Genomic DNA, 22921 nt, shown 5'->3' on the forward strand with positions numbered 1-22921 from the left:
TTATTTTCTATTGTGGACATAAAGCAGTAGATAATATGATAAGCGTATTGGCGCATAAGCGGAACGCTTAAATCTGAGCGCCTCTCCAAACAATAACAAGACATGGCCATCGCCGCCAGGGAACCCACGACCCACCGCCCACTCGTCCGATCTATAAGCCGACACGGGCGAGGCGCCCGCCACCGCTCCGGTCTACACATATGTAGCCGTCTCGGGCCGGCGGAGAACGTCCGGCCCGGCAACGCCACTCAGTGGCCCTTCTGCTGCTCGCGCCCGCTGGAAGTTTCTAGGCGAATCGCTTTGTCTGAAAAAGAGATGTTTGAAAATTGTTTTATATCTGTTGCCTGTTGCTATTCTGTAAACTGCTGCCTCTGAGATAGATACTTAGTTGCTCGTTGTGAATGAGCTCAGAGAACTTTGGAATGATACGATATGTTTTCGTAGCATTGAAATTCGGATTTCATGATAGCGAGGACAATTCAGTACAAAGTGCTTAGGGTCTTCGTATGGGTAGCCACACAAGCAAGAGGGACTAGGTATAGTTGGAGTTTGAGTTTCAAACAGGCGGACATTCAGGTCAGGCATTCCTAATCTCGGCCTAGTATTTAGGATGTTACCATGCCTGGATCCAAAACCGTATTACACCGGAGGCGCGGCGACACCGCAGCGCAGGTACATTTCCCGTCTGAAGGAACGAGAAGACTGGAGAGATGACACCTCAAGCGGGAGCTGGTTCCATCTTCTCGTAGTTGATGGAATATATGATTTTTGGTATGTTGAGGTTCTGTTTGGTGGTAATGTGAGTGTCGTTGCATTGCGTAGTAGGCGTCCTGTTGCAAGTGCTCGTGTGTCAGGTAGAAGTGCAGTGACGTTTGTTGGCAAAAGATGTTGGTTGTGGATGAGGGTGTGGAACAGCGTCAGTCTGTGCATGTTTCTTCGTGATTTGAGAGTGTTCCATCCCAAATCGTCCAACAGCGCGCGAGTGCGTGGTCTGTAGAGTGCACCGGTGATTAGTCTTGCTGCTCTGTACTGTAATATGTCAACTCTAAGGGAGTCGCTGGTTTAAAAGTCCGTTGTATACGACGTCACAATAATCAAACAAAGGAAGAATGTAAGTTGTATATATGTCGTTGAGAATATGCCGAGGCAGAAGTCCCGATAGTGTGTAGAGAGGCCCAAGGGCTATACTGATTTTTGGAGATGGTGCCATTAACACGCTGATGAAAGTGTAAATTAGCAGATATCGTCAGGCCAAGGTGTTTGTGGCTTGTAACGGAAGGAATTCGTTGTCCATCAAATGCCAGCTGCGGTGGGTTATGTGTGTTTCTGCTGGTGAATGTTTGTTGAATTGTTTTCATGGCTTTAAACGTGATGAACCTGTCTTTGCCGAACTCTTGTATAATATGTAAGTCGTGTTGGATTGCCGCTTGTACGGTAACTGGGTCGTGTGAGTTAGCTGTGTCTAGCGTAGCATCAACGGCAAAGAACAGTACGTCATTATCAGTTTTGTCTGCTAGGTCGTTAAGATATAGAAGCGCAAGGAGAGGTCCCAGAACAGACTCCTGCGAGCACCCAGCATGTATGGTCCTAGGCGTGCTGAAACTGTTGCCTACCTTAATTATCTGCTTACGTTTTGAGAGATACCATTGTAGCCAATTTAGGGGAGTTCCTGACAAACCACAGTAGTTCTTGCACTTGAGTAGGGTAGCTCACACAGTAGTTCTTGCACTTGCACTTTTATGCCATATCTTGTCAAATGTCCAAGTAAATACTGAACTATTGTCCAAGAAAACGGCTGTAAAGTCATTGCCTCGGTTCAAAGGTGCATAAAGATTGTTAATTAGATATACCAGCTGAATTTGTGTGCTATATTTTGGACGGTATCCACTTTGTTTCTCAGAGAGCAGCCCATTTCGATTAGGCGTTGAGAGATACTATTAAAGATAATTCTTTCAAGAATTTTCGACACACAAGGAAGTAAACTGATTGGTCTGTTTTTGGCAGGATCCGAGCTTGACCCTGTGTTTTTGAAAACGGGATGAACTTTTGCTTCTTTCCAGGTGGAAGAAAAAACACCTCGGCTTAGTGACACGTTGAACACTTTAGTGAGTGTATTCTTTATCAATGTGGCAGTCATTTTTGATATTTGCCTGAATTGTGATGCTTATTTGTCTGAATTCGTTTGAACGTACACGTATGTTCGCGTATTATAATTCTTAGATAGGCACTGTATCGTGGTGATGGCTGGCAATCGGCCTTTGTTTAATCCACTGAGTGTTGGCTTCCTGTGAAAATTGTGCATTGCTGTTGGGAAAAATCTGAAAAATGGAGTAGGATCATCGGCAGGCAATTTTGAATTCCCTTCTGCTAATGTTACGATAAAGGTATGTTGCTGAAATATTAACCTAACTACATTTCCATTCTCCTGGTTTTGCTCGAATAACACTATTACTATTGTCTTATCTTTTTGAATAATGTTCCTCGCTATTGCACTGAACAACTTACGTAAAAACATGCCTGCTTAATATTCTGATGAACACGATGATACTTGATGAATATGAAATATGACGTTTGTCATTGCCACTGAATTTGCATTCGTGTTTATCCCTACAGATATGTAACCGGCAAACATGTGCCTGGCTTTCAATGTTGGTTTCGGGTACCCGTTTCCCCCCCCCCCCTTCAAAACGAGGCCCCAGATCTCTTGTTTCGGCTAGTTCTTTCATTACCACTAGTCGCTGGTTCGTGGATGATATGGCTTATTTTGCAAACGCCAGGCTTTGGCTCCTGGTTCTCACTACTTCTAAACCCAACATACGATTGTTAGCTCCAATTAGTTGGTCACAAACACCGCACCCTCGCTTCTAGTTTCAATTAATTCATTCAAAATCCGTTTTATTCCGACTCCTGTTCGTCACTGGCTCATTCGTCAACACTAGATCGCGCTGCTTTTTGACAACGTTCTGTCAGCGAAGTGATGTATGATATGAAACATATCCTACAGATGTGCTTTTATTTTAGCATGTGCACACTGCATAACGCAAGCCCAGGTGAATACATAATGTTTTTTAACAATGCTTCCATGTGAGATCCCTGTTCTTGTTGGTGCCTTCAGCTTTATGTTGCATCTTGGTTGTTGCTGGATCCTCATTACATTTCCAGGCTGGCTCTGGGTTCTCCTGGGCTCTCTGACCATATTAGTGACTAAACATTTGCTTTTAATGGATCTCTCAGCGCCATGCCAGCTGGCTCTTGGTTCATGCTGGACTCCTCTGCGTACTTCAGGCCATGTCTTGAATTACTGTTGGATCTGTTGAATCGCACCAGCAACATTAAATCTGATAAGTTTCAGTGAAGTACATTTGAGTGGAAGAGCTAAAATTAGCAATGAAAATAATATCCAATGGAAACCAGGCACTCTACCCACGTCTCACCTTTTCGTGACCAATGCCTGTCGCGGACCTTAACATTTACGCTTGCGCGCCTAACTTTGCACTGCTGCAGGAAAGTATGTCACGCTGGTCATTTAACATGCACACGCATGTGAGTATACCAACATAGCTGGTTAAAATGGGCTATGTGTGATACCTGCGTAAAGTCGCTTGGACCATCGGCAGAAAATGCATTAATTCGCTTGCAGTAACTCATGTTGCAGCTAGCTCGCAAGCAAAGACAACGACAGCAGCGTACAACGGCATGGTCAAATGCGCTTGTCAGCTGATGGTGTTTCTTCTCGGTTTCAAACATCGGTTGGTCAAGGCCTGATGTTCAGTGCCGGCCAGCTAATCAAAGGATCCAACCGCCAGTTACAAAGGCAGACAGAAAACTTGTTGCATAGGCTAACTGGAAGTCCTTGAAAGCGGCTGATAACCACAATGCTATTAACTCGAAAATAGCCCTGCAGCCGTGTCTAAAACCGGTTGGGCTAGGACTATGGCAATTAACCTTCTGTGAGCTCCAAGCAAGATCCAGGAGATTATGTCAAACTGGCAACCGTTCAATCGGATTTAAGGATGGTGTCGAAGGGTACGATCACGTTTGCGCAAAACAAGAGTGCGTGACGCTGGTGCTCGGTGTGCCCGGTGCCGTCGACCCGCTTACAAGTGTGCGTGACGCTGGTGCTCGGTGTGCCCGGTGCCGTCGACCCGCTTCGACAGCCGTTTGAGGCGCGAAAACGCCCGCCTGCGGTTTGCTGGCCGGCGTAAACTATTGTGCACTGCTTTCGCTCGCTGTCGCGGAGCTCCGGGCAGGTCACCGGAGACGGGACATCCACAATGACCGGACAATCCCAGACACCACCGTTATAGATGGCCCAATTTCAAGTGACTTTTTACAAAGATCGTGGCATATTTTAACACATTAAAGTACGGCCCTATGGAATATAAATCCAAAAATGTGAAGTTGAAAAACAAGCTTGCAGTTCGTCGATTCGTAGAATGCCGAATCAGCGGAATTCATTTTTACCAAAGACGATTCGGGTGCTTAAAAATGCGTTGGTAATGTCCGCAGACAGCAAGGAGTGGTCCATTAATTTCGCCTTGAAAGGGGACGGGTAGGCTGGGCGTAAGCAGCGCCGCTAGCGACATTGATTAAGTCGGTTTTGTTTGGCTTATTGATTCGAAGTATACGTGGACGGGCTAATGGAACAGTAACCTTCATCCCTTCTCTGTCAGTGGATTATTTTTTTGAGGGATTGCTTCTGTTTTTTGCAGTTCGAGTGAAAATGTGTATGAAGCTTCCAGATGCGGGTATTGCATTTTTTTTTTACAAATAAGCTGCCAACTACCCGAAATGCGGCGCGAAATGGAAGATTTGACCATGATTGACCAAACCGAATATTTTGGCCAAACAACTGTCCGTACAGTGCATTTTAGCCGCCCCAAGCGTTTATCTATCCAAGAAGTGTGGATGCATCTTGTCAAGTAGATACACCAGATTCATCCATCGGCAAAGGCAAAAAGTATAGGCTGTCGTACGCTATCATTACGTTTTTGACACGATTTGTAGCTTGTTTTGAAATGCCAGATGCCTTGATAAACACAGCTACCAATGGAAATAGGAGCTCCCGTGTGGCCACCCGAGAGCCGTTAATTCGCCAACTTGGACAATATGTAATGCTACACCTCCCCTACTTCACGTGAGCTGGACTCATCCACCTCACGTGATCATAGACATAGGCATCATATGATCGCATATGCGGTCAGTCCCAACAACCATTGAGCGAGCTCTCCTTTCTTTTTACTTCAAGTAGAATTGAGCAAATTAGTAACACAGGCCTATCACCTTTTGCCACAATGGCAGACAGCAATTATCTGCAAGGTCGTCTAAATTGTATCCAGATTAATGCTAGCCCTACACGGCAGTAGCAGCCGCAACACATTCCTGCACATGTAAACAGATACAACTCCTGCAACACCGAACATGTATTACCACAGGTCCGACAATTCCTGTTTTTTATGTACCAGTGGTGGTAACACCTGTGGAGGACGCGCAGAATGCATCGCCCAAACTTTTCAAAGCGTGTTAAACTGTTTCACGCAGCCTTGGACTAACCCAAATTATTGAACTCGTGCCCGTCTGTTGGTGGAGCGGGCAAAGGTACAAAATTGCATGCGGAACGCTAAACGCACTTAGCGTTACCATGAACTTGGGAAGCTACCGAAGGCGGGAGCCGATATCCTTTTGTATTTTGTTTTCCAGCCGCCACCCATAGGGCTAATGACAACTCTCAGAAATTTGGAGGCCCAACCTCCGTTCAGCCATCCACCCCTCGATGTTTCTCGTCCCTCTTTCGTTGGTGCGTCTGTTTGAAGCGCAGTATTCCCGACGCGACTCTTATAATGCAGTTTAAATTGAGAAACGAGCACACTTAGCACGAATGCGTTGAATCAAGTGCCCCTCGCGTTGCAAACGTCAGATTGCGCGCTCGGCCGTCCGGCTGTTCAACACACGTTATTTGACACAATAAGTACTCAAAACGTTGTGGAAAATTACAATACATTCCCATATCTTCAAGCGTCTTCAACATCCTCACGGCCGTTCGCTAGATCCAGTGGGGGCGACCGCTAAGCTGGATCTGATAAGCTGGGCCTCTGCGCCGACTCTGGCGAACCCGGATGCTGATCTGACGCTGGTAAGACCGTCCTGCACCGGATCTGAAGGGATCGTCCGCGGTAGCGGCTTTTGATAAGCTATTTTCACCAGGACCGGTTTTGCAACACACGGTACAGCCTTTCTAGGACCAACTAGGAGCCCCTTGTCGATACAGGCTTCCCTGCTAAAAGGAGCGTTCCACATTTGCATGGGGTTTCGAACTGAAATGACCATCTTCAAGACCTTTTGGTGCTGTTCAAAATCCTGCCCCTCTTTTGACCTAAACCCCTCTAGTTTCTGAGCTAGACGCCTACGAAAATGGGGAAAGCTATATCGGGGAGAGTATGCCAAAGTCATCTTGTCATTCAGGACGTCATAATAACGTCATTCAAATATTGCCATTCCATAAACTATGCGGCGATCAGGGCCAAGACAAATATAAGTGTCGAGGCGTTCATATATATCTGACGTTCGTGAGCGCGATTTTCAGATACAACGGCCGTCAATTAGTTCTTAGTCAACGTTGTGCAATGTATGATGACATAATCAAACCATGACGCATCGGGGAGCATATTTACTGAAAAGACAATAGCTTTGTCTAAAGCAGCCTCTTCCATATAAAAAGTATACCAATAGTTGTAAGCTGGTTTCTTATACCATATCTGTGCTTTCTTCAATATCTTCAAATGCGAAACACTCCCTTTAAGCTCTGTGGACCCATGACTGACAGAAGGGACATCCTGTTTCAGGGTGTCAGGGTGTACCAACGCAGAAAGCCTACAATAACAACCACGGACCCCGGCCTTGTCCCTGCTTTGTAAATGGGCACCCAGGGGCTCAAGCCGACACAGAGCCAGCTGCTCAGCATTGGTGGTCTCTGACCTTTGAAGAGGCCTTCAGGCGCAAGGCGGTGCCCTTTGGGTGACCTATGAGGACCCGGCCTGCGGGCCGGGATCGTACCCCGCGAGTCCTTCGGGCCCTTGGTCGTCTGTCCTGATGGGCCCGCAGGCCCAACAAGGCCCACGGGAGGTACATGTCCCCTATGCCGGCCCTAACCGCCTGCGCCATGGGACGTGTAGGCATGTACACGAGACTCAAAACGAGCCAGCGACTCACTCTCAGAACGTCGCTCACTTGCCTACAAGCCCAGGGGCACTGCCAAGGGTGGGGATGGCGAACGCCGGAATTCATGCGTCTGCGTCCTAAAACGTTCGGGAGTTGGTGCCAGTTTGATTTATAATATGATTGTTTTTGCTGATGGCCTGAATATCCTAGATTCTGGTATGATTTATTTATTTCCTGCCATGTCTTGCTGATTTATTTCACACATTTGGTGAAACCATATGCAATCTGGTGGAAACTATTATTCTGGTCATTTAAATTGTGAATTTAGTGCTTAAATTAGGTACTACGGCTAACACTCGGTTAAACCGGCGGTGAAATAAAATATAAGAAAATGGTGATCCATATTGATGGTAATGCCATCGGTGGTGAAACGTTCATTTCGGTTGGGAATCATCCAATTTTGCGAAGGTGTTCATTTGGTTAGTTTAATTCATTTTTGGTGCTCGGTTTATAGGGAGGCGTGTTAAATGGAAGGTAAAAAAACGGCTGCCCAAACTTGTACACAGCCCCACCGATCCGATCACCCCACCGAGCCCCACCGATCGATATAAAAACCTCCACCATTCGATACCATTCTGTCGATAACCTATCTTTTTCGGAACATGATGACCTTAGATTAGGGGAAAATGGGGCAAAATGGAGCACCCTGGCAAAACGGGCGCCCCGCGATTTCGGCCGTTAGAGGTGGCGGCATCGGAAATCAATGGCTTAGCCTAAAGCTTCTCTGACAGGTTTTGCTTTCAGTGATGACAGCTGACCCGCACTTGACATGCACAGGAGGCATATGACGCAACAGAGCCTTCGTCCCGAAACCCATTAACTGTGTTTTTGTTGTATTGACTTTCATAGAGTGGTTGTTAAACTAGTCCAATACAATTGGCAAGGTGCTCTCCATGGTTGCGACAAGCTGTTGCATTGCACTTTTTTCCAGTAACCAAAATGCGTGTGTCATCGGCATATTGTAACACTGTAGCGCCTTCTGAATACAACGCTAGATCGTTCGAGAAAATGGAATATAGGAGCGGCCCGAGGACGGTACCCTGAAATACCCCCATCCCACTCGGAAGACTACGAGAGCGCGTAGTATGCCCTGAAGGATATCTGGCCTGAACGTGTTGGGTATGCTCGCAAAGATAGCTTTCAAACCATTTCGTGTCGATATTGTATATTTTGAGCTTGGATAAGAGAAGCTGGTGGTCCACAACGTCAAAACATTTTGACAGATCTATCAAAACAAGCAGAGCGATCTCCCCAGCATCCATCGCGGTGAGTATTCTATCAGTCATTACAGTAAGCGCGGTCTCTGTTGAAAAATTCGTACGATATCCGTGTTGTGTATGCGAAAATAAATCATGCTCGTTAAAATAGGAACTAAGTTGATGACGCACAACACGCTCGACTATCTTTGCTATCGCTGGCTGGCAGTACAGAGATTGGCCTAAATTTGGTAGGATCGTTCAAATCACTGGTTTTCGGGAGCGCTGTGACAAGAGCGTGTTTCCAGGCGCCGGGTATCGTTCCGTCAATGAGACTGGTATTGATGACGTCAAGAAGGGGAGAGACGACACCACGAAAAGACTTCTGTAAGAGCTGCGTACTAAAATCATCTATCCCACAGCACGTCGTCGGGTTCATCGTAGACATAGCTGCAAGCAGCTCATCGCATGACACAGGACGCACCCTAAATGAGCAGGTCATAACTCGGGGGAGCCGGACTGGCAAATCCGTGCCTCGGTTCGGCACGCTGGCGGCAGTCATAGGCCCTACCTTCACAGAGTAGTGATCAGAGTGTCAGGATGAATCTTAGGTGTGGCCGACGTACCCTGTTTACTGCCAGTGATCGATTTAACGCACCGTCACATGCCGGAGTGACCCGCCTCAGGAATATGCTTCCTGATATGATCGCGACAGTTCCGTCTAAAAGCTGCCCGTGTCTGCTTGTTGAGTGCCTTGTATTCAGCACGCGAACAGCACGCTAGAGCGACGCGGCGACGAACCATCAACACACGCGTATCAGCTGAGACAGGCGGGGCGGATTGATTGCGCAGTTTAATGCGCCGGGCAGGCGTGACGGCATTCAAATGGGGTGTAAACACTCCTAGAAAAGAGTCCCACTTCTCAGACGTCGTCGCACTTCCATAGACGAGAGACCAGTCGGCGTTTACAAGCAAATCATTGAAATAATCAAAATCAACTCGATTCAGGCAGCGGGATGTGATGATATTGGTTTGGCGTTTCTCTTTCGATACTTTCAGCAATATTCGCGTGAAGTCATGCGGACTATAGTGACAGGCGGTGACACCACAGCGTTGGATGAGGTCCTTGTGATTTGTGATCGTACCATCTATCAGCGAGCCAGCAGGACGGTACGTTGGATAGGAATCGTTACACATATGCAGATTGCAAGACCGTAACAGTTGCATCAATTTCTGATAGCCAGTGCCTGTGCTCGAGCCAATCAGGTTGATGTTTAAATCACCGGCGATCACTGTTAGGCAGTCATGTGTGGACATTATACATTGTAACTGGTTCTCCAAATCATCGAGATCATCAGACACCTGCCGGGCTGTGTCAGTGAGATGTCGGTACAATGACCCGAAAATAATCTGTTTTGCTTTAGCGGGTCGAACAAGGGTTCAAATAATCTCAAGATTCGATAAACCAACGGCAGTATGAGGCGTTTTCAGAACAGTTACATCAAACGAGTCTCGCGCCAGAACTGCGACCCCTCCGTAACCTCTAGGCAGTCCGCTGTCTGCAGGCCGGTCGTGTCGGTACAGCCGGTACCGATCAATGTTCAGCAGCCGGGCGGGGACAGATGGCCGCAGCCACGTTTCACTGAGTGCGAGAATATCAAACTGATGCATATCAGCTAGACTGGGACGCAGATCTGGCAGTTTGGGCTTCAAACTTTGCATGTTTAACTGCGCGATGTATAGTTCACCCGCACGGCAATCGCCGGGCGCCCGCCACCTCACCCTTCCCCCACAGCCCCGGCGCTGCGATCGCTTGCCCCGGCGCGCCGGGCGGCTGAGTCTGAGTGTACTCTGGTGGTCGCGGGCCTGACTCACCTGAGTCGGGCCCGCCTGAGTCAGGCCCGCGACCACCAGAGGGCCGGCCCGCGCTCACGCCCGCACCCAAGCCGGCCAAGACAATTCTGGGCTCGCCCCTGGCCGCCGCGGTGACCTGGCGCGGTCCGCGCTCAACAGCTGACCCCGCATGGCCCGAGGGCACGCGCCGAGCCGGGAGCCAGGGATTTGGGGCCGGCACGGTGGCCCGCACGATAACCTGGGCGACCGCCAAGGTCACGAACAGGCGGAGCACCTGGCGATTCATTGCAGAGCGCAGGCTTGCCGCTAGCTTGCTAGCTTGTCCGCTCCAGAACTGGAGCGGAGATGGTTGTAGTCGCGTTGTATATAGGCTCAGAAGCCGCCGGTAGTTGTCGCCTCGAGCCCGTCGCTGCACACCGGCAGACAGGTGGTCCCTTCTCGGTAGTCACAGTAGTCACGGTAGTAGGTCGCGATTCACGTGATCAGCGAAATGATCCCTTCACCTTCCCACTCGCGCACAGTCACTCTCACTCTCACACTGCCACTAAAACTGTTTACGAAACATGGTAACCGATCAGCTAAAAGGCCACTGGGTCGCGAGGTGGGGAGAGACCACCGCGCGTCCGCCACCAGCGCCGCGCTCAGTGGAACTGAGCGAACTGAGCTAAGAGTGTTTTGCGTTCACAGTGACTAAGAAGTGGATTAATGAGAAAAGCGAGGGAGTGTTCCTGAGCGAACTTTGCTCGATGACTTGTGTGTTTGAGGCTCAATCGTTGTCGTCTCACTGTGTAAGCACCAGGCTGTGTTTCTCTAGTGCTGTGTCTAAGCCATGCAGCAATGGCTGTCGCTTCACACCAAGCTGTGATGCACATTTGCTGGCCATTATAACCTTTATTTGTGGGGTCATACCGGGGAAATGAGTATGGAGTGGGATGTTTCGAACAAAATATGGGAGCCCAAACTTAAGAAATATAGCTATTGGACGTCCAGATAAATACCTACTCACCGAGCAATGCATTTATGAATGCGTTTTCATTAAAAAATGATAAATGAAAATATTTATTTCGTTTATTCAATCTCATCACTTGTCCGTTTTGCTCCGAATACTGCTTCGTTTTGCTCCAAGCCAGGGGCAAAATGAGAAAAAAAAACATTGCCTGATATTTAGGATCACACTTTAACGTGAAGAGATATCAAACCAGCGCTTTTGTAAGATATGGACAATTGATCAGACTTCAATATCCACCTGCTAAAGACTTTCTGGACAGACTTATGAACTTCCCATATTAAAAAAACCGTTAAGGTGTCCGCCTTGTCCGTTCTCCCCTACGTCAAGGGTCAACAAAAATACAAAAACCAGAAAAATAGGGTCGCGGGCAAACCCAGGGTCCCAGCCTATGGCACTGATCAGCATGATACCTTTGCCAATCGGTAGGGCATGTAAGGACAGTGTATCTACTATGGCAGTTGTGAAAAAGCTTTTGATATACCGGATATGATCGGTGACAAAAGCTGACACTTTTGTGAACCAATGAGTGACAAAATTGCGAAAATGCAAACCAATCTCAATAGACCAGACCACATTGCAACTTACCATCCCAGCCAAACAAAACCTATGGCTTTGTATTGGTCTGTGCTCGGTAACACTTGCAGCGTGGGCATGTGTAGAATGCATGTCGAAAGGTTGACGTTTCGCTGCATGAGTAAATTAAGTCGCAGTATGCTGCCAAGCATAGTAGCTCTAATCAGGATAGTTCTTAGTAGGCGCCGGAAATAAACTACAAACTATACTATATCAGTGTTGACGTCTCAGATCAGCGGTGACCCAGTGCTTTTCCAATGCTCCTAGTATCAGTGCTTTTCACAGATTTTTCAGCCAAGATTCACTTTACATACTAAACAGAATAAAATGCCAAATAACTGGGCTTATAACTAGTCGTAAGGATCATAGCTGGCCGCAGCATCCTCCGACGAACGTGATAAGTTTGCTATGCAGCGTTTCAAAGTGTCGTGCCATTTGAAACAGATGGGCTCGAAGGCTCGCCGCGCGGTGATGCGTTAGATTCAATGCAAGGTTGTGGGCTGCTGTTAGTTGTGTTCATGGCGTGGGAAGTCGATTGACCATAAGAATATAGCTAATCGTCAGTTTTTAATGCAATAGCGTTAAAAAGCCGTGCCGATCTAGGATTGTTGCTTGTGAGTATCTGAGCTGTAGCTCCAGAGGTAAACGGAGTACGTTGGAGCAGCACATGGCAAAGATTCATCCGGGGCTTTCTGCTGCTGAGAGTAACAGCGGCTTTGAGGTAAGAGACTAAACATCACTGTTGTAGGCTCCTCACATTGCCCGTTGCACCTCTGGCTTAGCGGACTCATCGGTGGACAGTCGTGAGATAAAACGCTTTTTATTTTCATACGGTTGCATATGAATCTGAACAAAGGTGGTAGAGGTGTTCAAAAATAGCGTTTGCATCTGTTGATACCAAAATTGCACGGATTTTTTTTCTAAATGAATGGGATCATAGTGGCAAGTGTGAGGTCTACACCGGTAATGATTATACGAAGATAGTGAAGGTCGCCCTAGGGCTACAGAGATGCAGTTTTGCAAATACGTAGGGTTGATGGATCAAAGGTGGGAGGGAAGAAAAAAGGAATGAGTCTGCCCCACAAAATGCACTCATAACAGTTTACTCCACAGATTTGACGCACTTCCTTTTCACAGTTGGGAGCAGGAGTGTAGTGTCTTAAAATTAGTTTGTGGGACTAAACCCTACAAAATGCGGTTAATGAAGAATAGCGCTTAAAAATGATGACTAAAAATGGGGAACTACATCTATGGTTAGGAACCACAATCCCCTTCCCTTATTTGAATAGGAAATCACACGTCTTCAGGCTGGTTATGTTAAGTATGCCTTTATCTGATACTTTATCAATTAAGCCTCAACCATTTTCAATGCTTGATGGCCAGCAAATGATATTTGAGTGCAAATGAAATCGCGATAAAAGTTTCGTGGTTACGACGCATCACATTAAATTTGTCTTCGTTTTGTGCTTAATTGCATTTAGAGTTCATGGCAACGGTTTCTGGAAGATTCGGCTGCAGGTGACAATTTAGAAGGTTCCAAATTTCATCTGTGACAGAAAAGGCACCTTTTTCACACTTGGTCTATGGTGCATCGATTCGTGACGGTTTGTTTCCGATTGGTATAATAGAATCGTAACATGGGGTTGTCCTCTAACCAATTTCAGAGGGTTTCGGCCGATTTTGGTGACTTTTGACGTGTACCAAGGTCACCATATTCTGGAAAAAATAGGATATCGACTATGGCGCATCGATTGGTTGAAAGTTTCATGCTGATCGATGCCATAGGCCCGAAGCATGGGTTGCCTGGAACCCTATTTTTCCTGTTTTTGGTATTTTTGGTGACTTTTTTTGGTGACCTGAATCAAGGTTGTCATGTTCTGGATAGAATTAAATATCGACTATGGCGCATCGATTGGTGAAGGTTTCGTGCTGATCAGTGCCATAGGCTCGGAGCACGGGGCCGTCTGCAGCCAATTTTGGTAGTTTTGGGTATTCCTGGTGACCTTCAACCTGTACTTGACCTTTTGGTGACTTTCAACCATGTATCCAAGGTCAACATGTTCCGGAAAGTCCAGGATATTAACTATGGCACAGCAATTGATGAAGATTTCATTCTGATCGGCGTCATAGGCTCGGTGCGTTGTGTTGTTTGCGGCCCTATTTTTACGGTGTTTGTATTTTGGGGACCTTTATCCTGATTCAAGCTCACCATGTTATGGAAAGGATAGGTTATCAACCAAGCGGCACCGAATAGTAAAGATTCCATGTCGATCAGTGTCATAGGTTTGGAGCAGCGGTATGTCAACAGGTTTGGTCCGCAGTTTAGTCCTTTCCTATTAAAGACTTTGGGCGCAACCGTACGTACATAAACAGTTACCATGGCAACGAGTTAATCTGCGCCACCGTTGTTGTCTGTGTGTGTGTGTTTTTGGTGTTTCGTGTTCGATGCTTGGGGAAGTGGGTTGATTTTGTGGTTTCGTGGCATTTCGGCACTTCCCTACTTTTTAAGAAAACATGGGAGGAGGGTTGAAAATTCACGTCATTTACTGGTAAGTCATGCTGATTTGTTTGTCATTCACGGTTAAAGGCGATTTATCAGACATTGGTTGGGCTGGCGCATGCCTAGCATCCTAAAATTGCGGTAGGTGCCGTCCATATATTACGTTAATGAAAATGTCAAAAATGTTCATGAAAATCATGATACGCAAACTGGGCTTAAGTGTTTAAAGATGTTTAAATCCCAAAGTGCCCACCCATATTTTATGGAACGTATAAAAAACTGTTTATGGAGCGTCGGGGGTGTAGCAAAAGCGTGACAATGGGAGTGTGTGCATGGGGGTGGGGGGGGGGGGGGGGATGGGGGAGGGCAACGTAACGCTGCACTCAGTTGTTTCCGACAATTCTGTTCAAATATTTTGAAACGTTTTAAAACGTTAAAGACTTACCGTTGACTTCCAGTTATGACAAGTGGCACGTCTGTCTGTTTCGTATATCTAGCCCACTTAGAGGCCGAACGGACGTTACCTTTTTGGGACGTTATGCTTACGCTTGCTACAGCGTTACCAGTTGGCTGGGTAGTAGGTTTCCCCTAACGTAACTAGCACGTGTCCAAAAGGGAGAGAGGGTTGCAAGTTTACAGCAAGTGCATGAAGGGGGAATAGTTGAGACTCAGTCACACCTGCCTCCCCCCCCCCCCCCCCCCAATTCCTGCGTTATTGCCATTGCGTAACCAGGAGCAAGGGTAATGGAATTTGGCAAAAACATGCTTACGTAGTTAATGGAAGTATGTCATGGTTTCGAATTCATCTCGTCATTCATGTTATTGTCGCGTTGCAGTGGCGCATGAGGGTACGCTTCGAGGTTCCGCGACGTCAAAGCGGAACTAGAGAAGACGTTCCCTAGGGAGTTGGACATCGTAAGTGTTGCCGCTGGCCATAGCGGTGTATGCCAAATTTTGCAATAAGAAGGAAGTGCACAACTCCCAGTTGTACATCCAGAAACACATTTTAGCGCGGCACAGGCGCGTGAGTTTCCTGCCATCGCGTATCCAAAGCAAACAGACGTATTTCATACACTTCTTAGGGTGTCTGCCTCGACTTGTGATTTGATTGAGTTCGTAAGTGCATAACCATGCACGCAAACATTTGATGGCGGAGTGACGGATTAGGGCATGTGCCCCCCGTGCTCTCCATGAATACGCCCCGGACTGAGCATCTTGGCGGGGCATATTAGCCGGGGGCTAGGTGACGGCAAAGAGCAAATGACACAGACAAGTCTGCTGAGCGTGGTGCCCGCCACTCGGGTTAGAAGGGGGAGGGGAGCGTAATTACAAGTACCGCCCAACCAGATAGCTGCTGAGCAACACACCCATGAAGCAAGGTCATTCAGGCATGTACGACGCCATAGAAACGCCATTAAAAGCCTGCCAACCCATTGGCCGGGCGGGTTCAGGGCCGAGAAGTATAAAAGTACCTGAAAAGTGCCTGTTGTAATATGGGTGTCCGAAACTTGGGTCCGCTAGAGTTTGCGGTCGGGGTCGGACGTGCGCGAGGTCGCTCCGCCGCGGAGTATTCTTCCGTCTTTGGTTCAAACGGTAGTGGCGGAAATGTGTACGGCATGGTATTCGGCGGCGGAGCGACCTCGCGCACGTCCGACCCCCACCGCTACCTCCAGCGGACTCAAGCTTCCGACACTTATATCATGTAGGTTTCAGACGCTTATATTCTTCTTGGTATTGAATGCCGCCTGGCTTATGGAGTGGCAGGATTTTAATGACGTTCCTATGGCGTCATGCATGCCTGAATGACCTTGCTCCGTGGGCATGTAACTTGGCATCTAGAGGGTGTAAGGTCTGAAGAATGGCAAAGCCGTGAATTGCACTGAATAATGTTTAAAATGCCTATTTCGGTCCAAAATCCCGTACAGGTTTTTGTTACACACAACACTCCATGTAAGGGATGTCGGTCTTGTGATAATCTGTGTCTAGAAAGTAAGATCCGGACATTCCTGGCGGAATATATGTGCGTGCTGGGACCCGTCATAAGTCTTAAATGTCATGCTCAGATTGTGTACATGTTAGCACGGCTTTAAGTGTAACAAACAGCCTTCATGACCATGGTCTGCGTAAATACAGTCATTGAATGCTCAGAATGATTGTAGAATAGCCTAAATGCAATGCAGGTTGATATGTTTGATAGTTCTCGGTGAAAATACAGATTATTTATTTTATTTGAGTTAACGCAACTGGATTCCATGGAAGTATTTTGAAATATGGAACAAATTTGTTCGATCAAAGCCCATTTTCTTCCCCTACAGCCGGCTGTGACGTGAAAGGCTTTGGTTGACCCTTTAAATGGTCTGAGTGGGATGCAATTGATGACGTCCGTGCTCCCGTAAGCCATGTCACGTGAGAAGAGTTCATGACTTTTTGGAGCAGTTTTGTCGTACACAGCTCCCAGTTCAGCGTCTAACGCGATGTAGCTGTATATATAGCGGCGTCACCCGCGCTCACGTGCGCCAATATAACCGCCATTTTAGCGCACATGAAATGGTCCGTGAATTGGTGTCACCACCGCATTGTAACGCGAACTCGACCTGCACTTTCCTCAGACCTGCGAAGGAACTGTCAACGTCACCGGGTACTTCGAGGTCCAGATCGTCGGCGGCAGACTGCTGCACTCCAAAAAGGTTCGCCGTTCACTTCTTGGGGCAAAGGTCAACATGAAGCAGCTTGCGGAGGGATAAATTATTTTAGTGGGCAGTCTGACATTACTCTAATGTTATGCACTATTGCGCTTCTGATTTGACACGTTTAGTTTGACCTTCGCCAGCTGGATATGCTTCCCCATCTTCCCCCGTGGTGGATACGAGATACCACTCTCCCGAAAGTACAATGCCACACAGACGGCAGCCATGCACGTGGTCTACAACTTGCACAGACTCATGTCAAACTGTCTGCTACGGTTCGCTGTGGCGTCCGATCAAAGGACGGCGAGTAATGTCTCTGCCGTCCGCGAAACTCTTTCATGGGTCCGCTTGGCAAAGCCAATGGTTCAGGCTTCAGGCCTAAGCAAGATCCATGTTGCGGTGCTTATCGCCGTCATCTGAGCTCTGACCACGGCCATCGTCGTTTTGTTCACCTTCAGTTATGAGTGAGTTGGTGCGTCGTAAAGAGTACGCCAACATAACCTTGCGATCTTCTAAATTTGCTCCGTGTTTATATACAACGTACTGCTGTATCTATACAGCAGTAATAAACACACACACATACACACACACACACACACACACACGCGCACACACACACACACACACACACACACACACACACACACACACACACACACACACACACACACACACACACACACACACACACACACACACACACACACACACACACACACACACACACACACACACACACACACACACACACACACACACACACCACACACACACACACACACACACACACCACACACATGCACGCACGCACGCACGCACGCACGCACGCACGCACGCACGCACTATATATATAATGGGTAAATCTGATATTACCTCGACATCCGGGCGGATGTAAATACACTGGTACGGATGTGACGTACGTTACAGCCACTTGACAAGGGTCGTGAGATGGTCAGATGCGTCTCGAGAGCTTAGAAGTCTCGGGGGGTCTCTGGGGCACTAGCGTGGTTAGAAGGTTGGTGATCGCCGCACTCCGAAATGGATTTTAAAAAAGCTTATGGATCATCTATGGTAGCTGAAATGATGCCAGCCCGGCCCTCGCACGCTGGTGACACGGGCACCCGGCCACCCCCAGAATGGCGACGGCTACGTGGACACGCCGGAGAAGATGAACCACATAGTGCAGGGCATAAAGGACGCGCTGGCCGCCTGCTGAGCTGGCTGGCTGAGCTGAGCCCGACCGCGTGCTGAGCTGCCGGCGGCGGGCTCAGCCAGCCTCCTCCCGCACGGTGAGCGCTGCTCCAGCAGCGGCTGTCGGGCCCAGTGCCTTCCAGTCCGCTGCATGTTGGACTTGGCCTGCCGCGGTGAGTCGTCCGCGCGGAGTCGCATGCGTGTTATTTTCTCACGATGTAGCATGCTTCCGTTTGTCTGTGCACATATATTATAACGAGTGACAACATGATATCTAGGCTTCTCCATCAGTTTTCCATCTCATGCCCGTATAGATAGCGTCGCATCCACATTCGCATTCAACGTCGTGTTTCGATTTCATTCAGACGTTATTCTTTTGGTCAGCCTCACCAAATTTAAAAAATGAGATGTGTTCTGCTTTTAGGTTAGTTCATTATTTAAAATCAAGTTTCTGACGACGACGGGAGCTTAAATGACACTAAACGGGCATCTTCAGCGTCAAGTTGTAGTTCGTGGCCTATACTTATGGTTGCCAAGATCACCATAACTCGAGGTGTCCCTACAAGGTTTCCATCCTTTCCTTTCCTTTTTTAAATTTATCCCGAATGGTTTGTATGGGCGATTTCGGATTCAGAGTAAAGGTTAAAGGAAGAGTAATTTGATGCCGACCAAATTTATTACATCCAACTGGGCGGCGATCAAATGACCTTATATATCCTAACATTTGGGTCGCGTCCCATGGTTTGGTCGTTATGAGTAGAAAAAAAGAAAAAGCAGTCATATTGGCCTCATTGCTCGTTGGTGGTGTCATCGTTGGTTGGGTGCCATGGTTTTGGCGGATAAAAGATTTCTCTCGTTTGACCTTGATGTTGACATTGAGTGGCGATTTTGAAAGCACAAGAAATGAACGCTGAATACGATAAGGGCGCGTATTTCATGAGCAGTTATACTTCCAGTATGGCGAGTAGTTTCAAAGCGAACTTTTTCCTTTTCTAACTCGAAAATTTATTGGCGGAATAGCTTCATGGATATCAGCGCACATGAAGACCGCGTCATGAGAAGATGCTCGTAAGGTTATCATTATCATTTCATTCTGGATAGTTATGGTATGAGACAATCGGAAACTGAGGCTCCTTTACTGGACCTGATAGTGACGCCTCAGGACGCTAACTTTAGGTGGAAATCCAGGTATCCGAAGGCGGCTCTGATCTGACTCGCTATCTGTTGAAAAGGCTTATCAAAGCAAAGACTGAGTGAATCTGGCAAATCCGGCCGATGCATTCTAATTTTTAAAGGGAGCGTGCACGTTTAAATGGGATTTTGAGCTGAAACAGCCATCTTGAAGACCTTTCGGTGTTGTTCACAATCCGCCGTTCTTAAGGCCTGCCCCTCTAGTTTCCGAGCTATACGCCCGCGAAAATGGGGATAGGTATATTGAGAAAGGTATTTCAGTCATCTTGTGATTCCTGACGTCACAATAACGTCATCCAAATCCTGCCATTCCATAAGCCTCGCGGCGATCAAGGCCAAGAAATATAATTGTCCAGGCGTTCATATCTGGTGTTCGTGAGCGCGATTTTCAGATATAACGGCCTTCAGTTGGCTCTCAATCAATGCAATCGATGTTGTGCGAGGTACATTCGCGTAATGAACCATGATGTCTTGAGGAGTATTACTCAACAGGAAATTGAAATGCCTAGAGCAGTCCTTTCCACTTAAAAAGTGTACCAAGAGTTTTAAGTGGGCCTGGCCCAACATATCTTATGCTTTCCTTAATGTCATCACTGTGAAACATTCCGTTCAAAGGTAATGTTTGTTTGGGAATGCAAGGTACGATGACGTAATCAAGCCATGTGGGGCATATCAGGATTGGAGGATTTAAACTTGGGGACAGCCTGATTTTATCATGTTTTGCAAAAATGCGAAAGCGTCTATTCTGCTGGCAAGACTGAAGGTGACAACATCTATTGCGGAAAAATTAGAGGGAGCTTTACTCGCCCGGCCCACTCCCAGTGGTTACACTTATGGTTTCGGAACAAAGAAGAGAATCTATCTACGTCAACAAAATGAGGCAGATGCGGGACACGTGACGTATCATGGAGTAACGCGTTTATGGAGAGGAAGGGTGGGGCCACAACAGATCGGCAGGCAAGCTGCATGATACGCAGCGCAGTCACACAATCACACCCAATCAACCGAGGCACCGCACGAAACGATACAGCGACTCCTCAAGCTCGAGGGCGGGTCAGACCAACCGCAGGACTCATGTCAGAGCCGACCGAGCACAGCTTACTGCATTGAGCGACTTTGATACTGCAGTATTCGAACTTTCAAGCGCTATGCTGTGTGGTATGCTGCTTTGATTCATAAGGTTATGCAGGTGTGTTGATTTTGTCTGGACGTGGTGCGTGGGCCGCAAGGTGCTTGCTGCCAACACCGCACGGTCCATCCAACGTGCATGACAGTGTACAGTTTTGTCGCATGACTGCGCTTCCTCAGTAGGTGGTTGACTGCGCGGCATCTGATGACGTCACCGCTCCTGTGACGTCCGTGGCCGAGAGCTCAGCGAGCTGGCAGCGGGCCGATGTCCGGCGGAGACGTGACCGGACGCCGCTGGTGGTCCGCGCCTGCTCACACCTGGTCTGACCCAAGTCGGTTTTCGTTAGAAGATGTGTGCTTCATATCGCTATAAGCAAAGGTAATAGGTATATATATATATATATATATATATATATATATATATATACACGAAGCACATTTCTTCACTTGATACTAAGGGCAAAATAAATTTTGGTGCGATGTGCAGTCGGCAACCTGCCGCGTTTGCATGCAATTTCCGTTATATCCACTCTAGCGGCATCTTCCAGACGCTGTCAATGGATACAAAAGTAATGTGTTACCAGTATGTCGAGCTACCGCCTGTAACATGTGTTTTAATACACTGAGTCAGAACATGTGATGGTTTCATGGCTCAGCCCAGACTGTGGAGAGTGATGAACATCTTAAGCGACTAGGAAGCATAGAAATGTAGCCGCGGCCGGCTTTCGGGAATCAAGAATGGGGAGGGAAAGGAAAGAGTTTGTGATATCGCTTACATAAGTCCTTTTGCGCTAATAGCGTTAGTCAGGAACCGGATTCGATATCAAATCTGAATTACGCGAAAACCAGGGCTAATAGGAGCGAAACCATTGTGATATTGTCAGGCGTATGAAAATGGCCGGTCATGTTGACTTAGAATGCGCTTCTGCTTCGCCATTGTATGCCTCGTCATTTCACGTTTGCGGTACTTTATGATTTGGTCCCATTAGAATAAATTGGCAGGTGTAAGTTGAACAGGCACATGATTACAGCAGAGGCGCTTTTGTACCAAGCCATACGGACTGCCTCGGGGCTAGAAACTATGAGTTTTCGATTCTGCTTATGATAGGTCTCGTTCATTTCAAATTATTAGCCCATTTCCGGTTGGATTATTAGGCAAAACTTACATTGAAATCCAAATTTGAATACTAAATCTAAAATGTACGAAAACAGGAAAGAAGCCCGTTGTCTTTCGCCGGGTCGATCAGAGAAGCCTGCAGATTATGCTGTGAAAGCGTCTTTGTTTCTTGTCCTGATGTGCCTATCCGTCTTGCGTTCACGAATTTAGTTCGATGAGATCAATTTATAAAATGCGAGGAAACGCGAAGTGACAAATAAGTTAACTATGAAGCAAAACGCCCCCGAAGTAAAAATGCATCAGCTACTTAGAAGACCTTACGAGATTCGATTGGGGTTACTCCCCTTTATGTTGGCTTTTGGGTATTTAAAATTTAGCATCAAATGGTTCTTGGTCCTTGTCGAGTAATGGTAGGAGGAAAGGAGACGATATTTACTTTTCAGCATTACTGGCGTGAGAAGAGTTGAGGATAACCGACAGGAGTAGAAACTGCATGGGAACAGAGTGCAAAAGGAAAGGGAAAGCATGGGAGCAGAGTGCAAAGAAGTGCCTACTTGCCTGTCATCGTGTGAAGCAGCTTCAGTGCTTCTTAGTGCAGCTTCATACAAATACCCGTGCGTCGATATCGGCAAACGATGTTGCGGGGAAAAACTGGTACCCATCTGTGATATCTGACCGTGGCTGGTTATCACGTAGATAAATTTCACGTGTTAAAGTTAGTAAAACGTTTTGGTTCAGTTGTGGCATACAGAAGCAAGGGTACTTAAAGCTGCAGATCCGATTACAACACAAAAGACCCATATGGTTACTGCATGTAGTTGACAAGACTGCTGTGTATATACCTTACAAAACGGTATGAGGCTATTACTACCCAAATTGTCAGTGCCTTTTTAAATTGGTGTCTCCAGAACAAACTGGGTTTAGAAAGGGTCGTTTTGTAGGTGAAAACAAGATTAACGGCGAATATCATTGATCATTGCAATATGTATCAGATGGGAGGATTAATGATTGCATGCGATTATCTGGACGCGTGCCATTCGCTGGAGCATGATTTCTATCTCTGCTCTTCGAGCGTACAATTTTGGAAAAAATAAACCGCGTCCGGCCGGGGTAGTTGACTTACCCCTACGGTTTTTCGAGCACGGGTTAAACAGCGAACGTTCATAATTACACAATTTGATCAGTATCTGCACATCTATCAGTTCCACACTTTTTGTGCTGGTTCGAAGTTTGATCCATCAATATCAGTGTACTAGG

At 47.2% G+C, this 22921-nt stretch overlaps 3 long non-coding RNA genes across 3 annotated transcripts in view; all 3 read left to right on the forward strand.

The window, feature by feature from the left end:
- LOC119093886 (uncharacterized) overlaps positions 1-18223 on the forward strand; it is a 91289-nt gene extending 73066 nt beyond the window's left edge. Inside the window, exon 4 of the long non-coding RNA XR_005093709.1 lies at positions 18173-18223. This is a non-coding gene — a long non-coding RNA (uncharacterized LOC119093886). The remainder of the gene's footprint in view (positions 1-18172) is intronic.
- On the forward strand, positions 14272-16988 carry LOC119093887 (uncharacterized). The gene is made up of 3 exons (XR_005093710.1): positions 14272-14399; positions 15187-15265; positions 16960-16988. It is a non-coding gene; the product is annotated as an uncharacterized LOC119093887 (long non-coding RNA).
- Positions 18224-18239: 16 nt separating the features above from the next.
- On the forward strand, positions 18240-21184 carry LOC119093889 (uncharacterized). Its single transcript, XR_005093711.1, has 2 exons — positions 18240-18326; positions 20731-21184. It is a non-coding gene; the product is annotated as an uncharacterized LOC119093889 (long non-coding RNA).
- The last annotated feature ends 1737 nt before the right edge of the window (positions 21185-22921 follow it).

The sequence above is a fragment of the Pollicipes pollicipes genome, unplaced genomic scaffold, assembly GCF_011947565.3.
Source record: "Pollicipes pollicipes isolate AB1234 unplaced genomic scaffold, Ppol_2.1 Scaffold_4002;HRSCAF=4701_pilon_pilon_pilon, whole genome shotgun sequence".
Classification (NCBI taxonomy): domain Eukaryota; kingdom Metazoa; phylum Arthropoda; class Thecostraca; order Pollicipedomorpha; family Pollicipedidae; genus Pollicipes; species Pollicipes pollicipes.